This window comes from Orycteropus afer, unplaced genomic scaffold (genome assembly GCF_000298275.1).
Source record: "Orycteropus afer afer isolate SDZICR_OR568_19922 unplaced genomic scaffold, OryAfe1.0 scaffold00214, whole genome shotgun sequence".
NCBI lineage: Eukaryota > Metazoa > Chordata > Mammalia > Tubulidentata > Orycteropodidae > Orycteropus > Orycteropus afer.
This window is the reverse complement of record NW_006921801.1, coordinates 4,451,025-4,461,861: the sequence shown is the minus strand read 5'-3', so window position 1 is coordinate 4,461,861 and position 10,837 is coordinate 4,451,025.

Here is a 10,837-nt window from a genome sequence, read left to right as displayed (position 1 = left end):
ATCATTCAATATTTTGCCCATAGAATCTCTCAATATTGCAACTCGAGGCTTAAATTTTTTCTTCAGTTCTTTCAGTTTGAGAAATGCCAAGTTTAAAGACCCTAATTTTTACTTTTCCAGAAACTGAACCTACAAGGGATAATCTCCTGAACAGATGTATCATCTGTTGGATTACACAATCTCTATGGAGAGGAATTAGATAATATCTAGCCAAATTACAAATGTATCTAACCTATGACCCAATAATTCCACTTCTAAGAATATGTACCAGATATACACTGGCAAAAATACTGTCTTGCTCTCTAATGCTGCTTTAACAGAACTATCACAAGTAGATGGCTTTTACAAACAGGATTTATTCTTTTACAGTTTAGGAGGCTGTTGTTGTTGTTAGGGGCCGATGAGTCAGCTCCAACTCACGGCGACCCTATGTACAACAGAACAAACACTACCAAGTCCTGCACCAGCCTCACAATCTTTGCTGTGCCTGAGCCCATTGTTGTAGCCACTGTGTCAATCCATCTTGTTGAGGGTATTCCCACTTTTCATTGACCCTTCACTTTACCAAGCATGATATCTTTCTCCAGGGGATGGAACCTTCTGATAACATGAGCAAAGTAGGTCAGACGAAGCCTGAGTGTATAATTATCAGAACACATATATTATACAAAGAATTTTTCTATCTGCTTTAATATATGTCAATTTTAAGATTATTTTCTTATTAAAAGTGTATATAAGAGTACACATATTTTAAAAAGGCCAAAAGGGGTATGCTTTATTATGGGTATGTTGAATATACCTTACTTTTCTGTGAAGGTAAGTAGCAGACAACAGTGTTGCACTGGATAATTAGAGTTGGGATTTACCCACAGGTGACTAACTTAGTCTGCATTGTTGTTGTTGTTGTTGTTGTTATGTGCCGTCGAGTCAGACCTGACTCATAGCGACCCCTCCTTGGGTTTCCGAGGCAGTATCACTATGGAAGTAGGATTGCCCAACCTTCCTTCCGAGGAGTAGCTAGTGGGTTTGAACCGCCAGCCGTCTGGTTAGTAGTCAAGTGCCTTAGCCACTATGCTACCAGAGCTCCCTAGTCTGCATTAGCATACCTCATTTTGACCATTACTCATTCTTCTGTAAAAACTAATTATAAGCCCAGCTGTGAAAAACACATTGAATAATAAAGGCTCTGATGTTCATCACATCACATATGTATTTCTATTCTTTAAATCTCAGAATTCTGTCATATGTATTAAGATGAAGGAAGATGGGGCAATCGACTTCCATAGTGATACTGTCTTGGAAACCCAAGGAGGGGTCGCTATGAGTCAGATCCGACGCGACAGCACATAACAACAACAATAACAACAAGAGATAACCATTAAAATGTGATAAATAGCTTAGTGGTGTGATAGAGACTGGTGGAACCCTCAAAACTATGGCTGTTAGTCCCCTCCAAGCCTGACACTGAGCTCCCTGTAGCTCAACTTTCAGTCAAATGATAGGCAGAACTAGAAGGCGAACAATCACACCAGGTAGGCACTCAACAATTAACCATACAAGATCAAAAGGGCAGCATGTGCCTAGGGAGAAAGCTGAGAAGGCAGGAAGGGATAGGAAAGAAAGGAAACACAGGGAGGAAGTAGCAAAGTGCTGTTAATTGTAGGGATTGCAATGAAAGTCACAAAACACAAAATGTGTATGAATTGTCGAATGGAAAACCAATTTTCTCTATGAACTCTCACCCAGATCACAATAAAAATAAATGAATAAAGATAAAACCTGATCAATAGAAAAGGTCTCCATTTTCTTCTCTTGATTTCTCAGATATTTAAGAACAGTAACAGAAAGTGGCTATTAACGCTTTTGCCGTTCATCCTTAGGGGAGAGTTAGTCTTGTCCACTCTTTTAGTATTAGGCTTAGCCAATGAAATATTAGTGGAAGTGACATGAGTCTCTACAAACAGAAGGTTTAAGAGCTAGTGTGTGGTTCACTGGGTCCTTTTTCCTTCTACCACAAGACGGCAATATTCCAGACAAAGGCTGCTCTGTCAGCCTGAGTTCCTGATGGCAGAGCTGTGGCTGATCCTCACTCTGTACAATTTTAAACCACTAACCAAGGAAGATGGGGCAATCTACTTCCGTAGTGATACTGACTTGGAAACCCAAGGAGGGGTCACTATGAGTCTGGGCTGACTCGAAGGCATATAACAACAACAACAACAACCTTTTGCTTAGTAGTTGAGCACTGAAATGTTTTACCACCCAGGGATTCCCAGGTGAACCCTAATGGATTGATAACCGTGGCCTGAATCAACTCTGTAGAGATGGATTCTAAGCCATGTTCTTGCCCAACAAAAAAGGACATCATACTTATTCGTATGTCTTCCAGTAGAAGGGAGTGTAATAAACTGTTCATCCCTGGCCTAAAAGGCACAACCTATGCTCACTATTATTCTTGGTTGGTGTTTTTTCTTCTGACTTTGTGAAGAAGGTATTGTTTTTTTTTTTTTTTCATGCACTTAGAAATAAACAGAAACTAGTTCACTAAAATATTTAGATCAATAAATAATCTCATTTTGAGTGCTGGCATATTGTAGGGATCGTAACCAATGTCCCAGAACAATTTATGCATAAAGTGTTGAGTGGAAAATTAATTTGCTATGTAAACTTTCACATAAAACACAACAAAATGTTCAAAAAGAGAGAGAGAGAGAGCAGCATAGACACAGAAGGAAACACAAACAAAGGAAGATAGATGCCACCTGAAGATCACCAGGGAACTGAGGAACTCTCAGAAGAAAAGGACCTTCCTCCTGAGCCAACAGAGAAACCTTCCCCTAGAGTCAGCACCCTGAACTCAGACTTCTAACCTCCTGACCTGTGAGGAAAGAATTATTTGTTCTTTAAAGCCAAATAACAATAATAATCTCATTTTATTTACTGATAAAGAGATAAACTTCTTATTATCAGAGTCGATCACAGAATTCTTCTTCAGGCAGGGAACTGTCTTTGTTAGAAATATCCTTAATGGACTTTTTAGTTATTAATATAGCCCTCTAGGCCGAGCCTGGATAAGTTTGGGGAAGAGAAGTAGTTAAGATGTTTTGCTTCAGAAATGCACAGTAATTTTTGGAGTTAAAGCTGAATGAGTCAGGAGGAAGGAGGGAGAGGTCCAAGAAGAAAGCCAGGAGTCCAGCAACATGCAGGAAGCTGGGTCCCAGGAGAAGATATGACTACAGGGAGTTTCCCAGGGAATGGAGTGGGCAAAGGAGTTTTTTGTTTGTTTTTTTTTTTTAATTGTGATTTGGGTGAAAGTTTACAGAGCAAATTCATTTTCCATACAGCAGTTCATACACATTTTGTCTCATGACATTGATTGTAATCCCCATAATGTAATAGCTCTCTTCCCACTTCCTCCCTGTGGTTACCTTTTCCCTGTGTCTGGATGAAGGACTTTTAAGAGCTGGGATGGTTAAATCTTTAAGGTGCAAGTGTTTTGCCCTTCCGTTCTGTAAGGTAACCTCTAACGCTAACACACACACACACACACACACACACTTCACTGTTAACTCAGTGACGTATGCATCATACACACAGACATGAATAGAGCCCCTCTAAGGACTGAGGCTACCTGTCAGTGTGTCATACTGCTGTGATGTTGGAAGCTATGTCATTGGTATTTCAAATACCAGGAAAGTCACCCATAGTAGATAGGTTTCAGTAGCATTTCCAGACTAAGATCTACTAGAAATAAAGGCCTAGTGATCTAATGCTGAATAGCACGGATCGCAGAGAATATCATTCAATATAATGCTGGAAGATGAGCCCCCTAGGTTGGAAGGCAGTCAAAATACACAGTATCTGCAATGATGGACTCAAGCATACCACCAATCATGAAGATGGCGCAGTTTCAGGTAGCATTTCATTCTGTTGTACATGGGCCACCAAGAGCTGGTGTCAATTCAATACTAGCTAATAACAATGACAAGGATTGAGGAGTTTGTAGAAGACACTGGTAGGTAAATGGGGTGTGTAGAAGGAACAGGACATGCAGGAGGCAGGATACAGAGTGGAGACCAAGAAGGCAATGAAAGCAGAGACTAGTGGCAGAGGGAACATAGGGTCCTTCCTTGCCCCACCAGCAAGACTTCGTGGCACTATTAGGAAAGTGTCTGGGCTACCTACTGCACAAGGCATGGGAGTTTAGGCCAATTTTTATTAAATCATAAAGAACCAGATGAGCTCAGCAAGCTAGAGGAGTTGGAAACAGCTAGTGGCTGACATCTGGCTAACACCACTAATGATGTCAAGTGGGTGTCTCTGGTTCACTGACTGTGAGTTTAAGTAATGGGCGACTGATGGCAAAACGGCCCCCGCAACAATCTAGGCAGCTCTGTCTTCAGCCTGGTGCTCATTATTCTTTGTGCAGTGATAATGAGTTTGCTGCCTGTGAGCTTTGGAGGTAAGGGGAAGAAATGAGCTTGCTTTAATGCCTGCTGACTCATAAGACTTTGGGGCCCTGGCCTGCCTCTAATGCAATGTGTGCACTTGAATCAGGAACGATTTTCATTTCCTCTCCAGCAAAGACAGCCTGCTAAGGAATGCTAGCCAAGTAGCTGAAGACAGACCTGCCACCAGGGATAGAGGGGAGGAAGGGAGAGAAAGAAGGAGGGAGTAGGTACACTGTCTCCCCCACCCTTCCCCTTTTAATTCCACTACAAACAAGCTGCTACTAAAAAGTTAGAGCTACCACTGAATCCTGGGAGCTGTGGTGGCATAGTGCCTAAGGCATTTGACTGCTAACCAGAAGGCTGGCGGTTCAAACCCATCAGCCACTCCTCAGAAGGAAGATTGGGCAATCTACTTTTGTAGTGATACTGCCTCAGTAATCCAAGGAGGGGTTGCTATGAGTCAAAATGCCTTACACACTATGCCACCAGGGCTCCTATATTAAGTACAACCAGTGTTTATGAAAGACTGCCTACCGTTCAACAACGGCTTTCTGAAAGACTGCCTGCCATTCAACAACGCCTAGGCATTGTTGTTGTGTGCTGTCAAGTTGATTCCATCTTATAGCGACCCCGGGTGACAGAGTAGAACCACCCCATAGGGTTTTTTGACTGTGATCTATGGGAGCAGATCACTAGCTCCTTCTCTCATGGAGCTGCTGGCTGGGTTCAAACCACTAACCTTTTGGTTAGCAGCCAAGCGCTTAACTGTTGTGCCACCAGGGCTCCTTATTGTAGGCATTAACTGGATGCAAAAGTGAATAAATAGAATAGTTTCACGCCAAGTGGAAGTGTGTAATCCAGAAGGGGTGTAAGCAACGAAATATAGGACAAGGTTAAATGAAATATGGGCCAAATTGGGCAAAAATGACATGCTCTGGGCAACCAGAAAAAAATGGATTCCATGTGTCTTAGGAGAACAGGGAGGGCTCCACCCGGGGGGTAACATTTTTGGCAGGATTGCTAAAGGCAGAGAATCAGGAAATGACATACCCTGCTGAGCAAAGTGTAGGAGCAATGACACTCAGTGCTTGTTCAAGACCTGGAAGTGTAGTTTGGAATCAGAGAATGGAGCAGGTTTAATCTTTGGCTCTTTTTAATTACATGCCCAGGAATTTGCACTTTATTCTCTATACAGCAGGAAAGACAATGAAAATTTTTGAAGCATAGGGTAAGGTAAACTTTATGGGCTAGCATGAGAGTCTGTGTTCTAGAAATGTACCCACAACTTAATAAGTCTCTGAGCATGACCAGACATTGTGCTAAAAGTTTTAAACATCATCTCTAGGCAGTTACTTTTCTTATGCCAATTTTATAGATGGGAAAACTGAGGCTCGGAGAGAATAAGCATCTCAGCCAAAGTCAGCCAGCTAGCAAGGGACACCAAGTCCAAAGCCCATGCTCTTAACATAGCACTATTCACCTTCCCAATATGGAGCCCTAATAGAATATTTTTTCAGCCAAAATCCCATGTATTTTCAAATATCCTATAAGATAGTAATTTTGAGACACTTAAATTCCAAACCAAGAACTGAATTCCCAACAAAGTGCTCTATAAAACTGAGTTCCACAGAGGCTGTGGCACCCAGAGATCTGGGGCAAGCATAGCCAAATAAACTTCAATCTATAACCTCTCCCCAGAAGAGTGAAGAAAATCAAAGATGCGTGGAGATAGTTAGTCCAAAGGACTATTGGACTATGAGAACCTCAGCCTATGTGGCCCTGAGACTCAAAGAACTATATGATGTCTGGCTACCAATGCCAACCACTCAGAAGGGATCAAAATTGGAGGTTCTGGATGCAGTGGGAGAAAAAATGTAGAACAAAATTTTTAAAAACATGAAAAAGACAAGGTTCCCTACTTGGATAGAGACTAGTGGAACCCTTGAGACTATGGGCCTAAGTCACCCTTTGGACCTGGAACTGAACTCATTCATGTGGCTGAACTCTCAACCAAACAACAGACAGGCCTATGAGCTGAACAATATGACAGAAAGATACACTCCTTGGAACAATCAACCGGGGAGATCAGAAGGGCAGCATTTGCAAAGGGAAAAAGATAGGGAGGCAGAAATGCTTAAACAAGAAGGACACAGGGAAAGGGTAACCACAGGGAAGAAGTGGGAGGAGAGGTGTTTCACTGCGGGGAATGTAACCAGTGTCACAAAACAAAATGTGTGTGAACTGTTAAATGTAAAATGAATCTGCTTTGTAAAATTTCACCCAAATCACAATAAAAAGTTAGAAAAATAAATAAATAAATAAATAAATAAATAAATAAAATTGATTTTGCAATATGTTCTCATCATACAACAAGCAACTCTGGAAGAGGGCAGATGACAAGGATTTCTTTATCACTCAGTCAGGTTTACAGATGGCAACACTAAAGAAATGGAAGTTGGAGATAGTCAGTGAAAAAGTCAATGGCAGATCTCACAAGAGAATCCAGATTCCTGATGTTGAAGCACATGGTTCAATCAAAAAACACAAGAAGATGAGAAACAAGGCAACTGTACCTCCTTTTAAAAGTAATACATGTTCATCATTTTGATCAAAAATTCTATAGAAGAAATCTGATCAAAAGAAGAAAAATTGTGGAACAGAATTTGAAATTCTCATAGGATTCAGACTCTGGAGCCAGTGAGGCTGGATATAGCCCCTAAACTATTGCCCTGAGATAATCTGTAAATCTTAAACCAAAAATACCCCCTCAAATCTTCTTCAAACCAAACAATAGTTTGGCTTAATTAGTAAAGAATATCTGCCTTGAGCTTACAGAACTATCCCTATGGATAGTTCAACAGCAACTTGAAAGGTTAAATAGGAAGCTTAGGGGGCAATTGGTTTATGCTAATAGGGGAGGAACAACTCGGAAAAGGAGGGTAAGAGAAGGGTTGTACAACTTGGAATCAATGTCACTGAGTTGTACATGTCGAAATTGTCAAAATGGTGTATTTTTACTATGTATATTTTCAACAACGATATTTTTTTAAAAAAGTAATACAGGTTCATTGCAGAAAATCAAGAACACAAAGAAGAAATTGAAAGTACCAATAAACTCACAAGCCAGAGATACCTGTTTGTAAACATTTTGGTGTGTGTCTCTAGGAGTTTCTGTGGTTTTATTCTTTAAAGAATGACAGCCCTTCAATCCCCTTCTGAGCACACAGATCCAAAAGATCCAGCTCTATCAATAAGTGAGGCCCTCCTTACATGCCCTGTACTCTGCCAGGCACAATGGGGTCAAAAGGAAGACTGCACTCCTCTAACGGGCTACTAAAGACATAACACATAGGCCCTGAATCAGAAAGGAAGCTGGGGAAGGGCATCATGTCATCAAACTGGCTGCAATGTTTCCGACAAGGGAGGCCAGTCAGGAGAGGCTCACAGAGCAAGGGCACTGAGGCTGGTCTGTGAACTAAGTCTAGAGTTTGGGGTTGCAGAAAGAAGGGTAGAAGATATCCTAGGGTTGATCAGGAGGAGGTGGGACAAAAACAGCATGAAAAAAGTCTGGTAGGACAGTGAGCTTGAGTTCCTAAGGATATTGACATGGGTTTAGAAACTAGAGGGAGTACACGAAGGCACACATAGCACACATTTTGCAGGTAGGTACCACCCATGACATTGTATCAAAACCATTTCCTTTGCCAGAGCCAACGTAGAAAGAAGAACAAGATTACATGAGAGAACCTGTTTTATTCACTCTGTCCAATATAACCAAACCTAGGGCTGCAACTTCCGTAGCGATACTGCCTCGGAAACCCAAGGAGGGGTCGCTATGAGTCGGGGCCGACTCGACGGCAAATAACAACAACAACAACAGGGCTGCAACAAGAAACCTACAACCTAATGCCACACGCATTCTCAATCCTTTGGGAAACAGCATAAGTACAGCAGCCTGGAAAGTGCTCAGAGATTCTTGAAGCTGACATCCAGCAAGTGCTAGGTCACTGCCTGGGCTGTAGGAAGCCCTGTAGAAGAAAAGACCCTACAAAATCACGGCACAAAATCAGAAAGCAGTGTGCACCATGCAATTCCTGCATATGTGCCCAAAACTGAATTTTGTTTCCCCATTGCCACTGAGTCAATTCCGACTCATGGCAACCTGATTGTGCATAGAACTGCATGGCACAGGGTTTTCAAGGCTGTGACCTTTCGGAAGCAGATCACCAGGCCTTTCTTCCGAGGCATCTCTCGCTGGGTTCGAACCACCAACATTTCAGTTATTAGCTGAATGTATTACCATTTGCACCACCCGAGGACTCCTCTGCCACCAACAAAAAAAAAATTATGAAGGAAGCAGTGTGGTATCTGGGGCAGTACCAAGATTCTGGTAGCTCTGTTTGCTGTGTGACCTTGAACAGTTACTTATTTGCCTTGAACTTCTATTTCTTCATCTATAAAGAGAATTATAGTACCTGCTCCATAGTTCTGGTGTGATTAAATGAGGTAACATATGCAAAGCACTTTGCTCCGCACCTGATATTGAGTAAGCTCTGAATAAACACAGGTTCCTCTTCCTTTCTTCCCATTGGTCTATTATTAGAAAGTCAGATTGAGAGGGTCAGTGTGATTTTGGGAAATGAATCGACAGAATATGATGGTAATGAGGCTTGAAGCCTCAGACTACATTAAAGGTCTCTGGGGCATTGTAACATCCAGCTTCTTATATGGCTCTATGATCTGCATCTGTGCGAGATGTCACAGCTTGATCAATGCTGCCTCTATCTCCCACTTAGCATCAAACATTCAGACAGACTCTATAATAGGATGCTGGAATGAGGCCAGCACATCATCCCCGAAACCCTGCCTCAGACAGGACAGATGCAGAAGAGAGGTGACTGCAGGGTACTGCGATGGCTTCCAAATGTTAAGTTCATGTAGGAGGAACAGGGTAGAGACAGCAAAAGGAGTGCTCCTAAGAATCAGGGAAGGAAAGTGCTTAATGTAGAGCACATAGTGACTGCCAAGAAGCCAGAACAAGTTAATAATCCAACTCAATGGGCAGCCAAAAGACCTGAGGTAGCTCATTTAAAGTGTGGGTGTTGTGAAGCCCAGAAGACAAAGAGGTATAAACAATAGCAGGTAAAATGTGGATAAAACTACTTAGCAAGTCAGAATGAGAATCCATTAATTACTAAATCCTTTATGTTTTTGTAAGATACTTTCTCTTTGTCCCATCTCTTCATTCCCACTGTCCCTTCTCTAATTCAGGCCCTTATCTCCTGCCAACTCTGGGACACTTTTGTTTTCTAAATATACAGCTTTCATCAAGTTCTTCATTACTCCTCAAGAAAAATCTTAATTTCCTAAACCTGATATTCAGAGCTCTCCATATTATGGCTCACGTCCTAAATCCCCCATTCCCTTTCAGGACCCTTATGCTTCAGCCAAACCAAAGCATACAAACCACAGAGTTTGTGTTTCAGTGTATTAGCGTGAGCTGTTGTTTTCCAGCTATCTTCATATATCCTTCAAGACCTTCTCCATGAAGCCTGATCCTAACCACAGGCAGTAATCTTTCCCTCCCATAAACTGCTAAGATACTGGAGTACTTTGTATTATGCTTACTTGTGTATTTGTATGCATGGCTTGTTATTGTTGTTAGCTGTTGCTGAGCAGACCGTCCACTCATGGCAACCCCATGCTTTACAGAGTAGAACTTCTCCATTGGGTTTTCTTGGCTGTAATCCTTAGAAGAGCAGATTGCCAGTGCTTTCTGCTGAGTAGGTTCAAACCACCAACCTTTCAGATAGTAGTCAATCTCAAAACACTCTCTCACTCAGCTTCCTTTATCTTTGGGTGAATTGTCTAACTTCCATGGGCCTCAGTTTCCTCATATATGAAATTGAGATGGTAATTACATCTTTTCCTATCAGTTTTTATTAAAAAAAACATTTTAAAGATCTTAGAATGTGCCTGGACATTATATATGTGCTCGAACAAATGCTATTATTATTAACATCTTTATCATTATTATCATTCATCTTCACTACCAGATTTTAAGTTCCTTAAGAAAAGGCATCTCTGTGTCCTCCATGGTACAATGAATGTTTTGTACAGAGTAAGGAAAGAGTAGGGAGCTCTAGTGGCGTAGTAAATGGATGTAGGGGAAAAAACATGGAAGTCATCCTGAAATAAAATTGTGAAGACATGCTTGGAAATTTTATAAAAGAACTAACAACTCTATCCAACTCTATCAGCAGTGAAGCACTCAAATTTTCCCCCAAGGCAGTCTTTCCTTGGTCACTCCCAAGACATTTCTGCCAACTATTACTCCCTTTAACTTACAAGAAGCACAACTTGGAGATTTGCCACTCAGTGGCCCT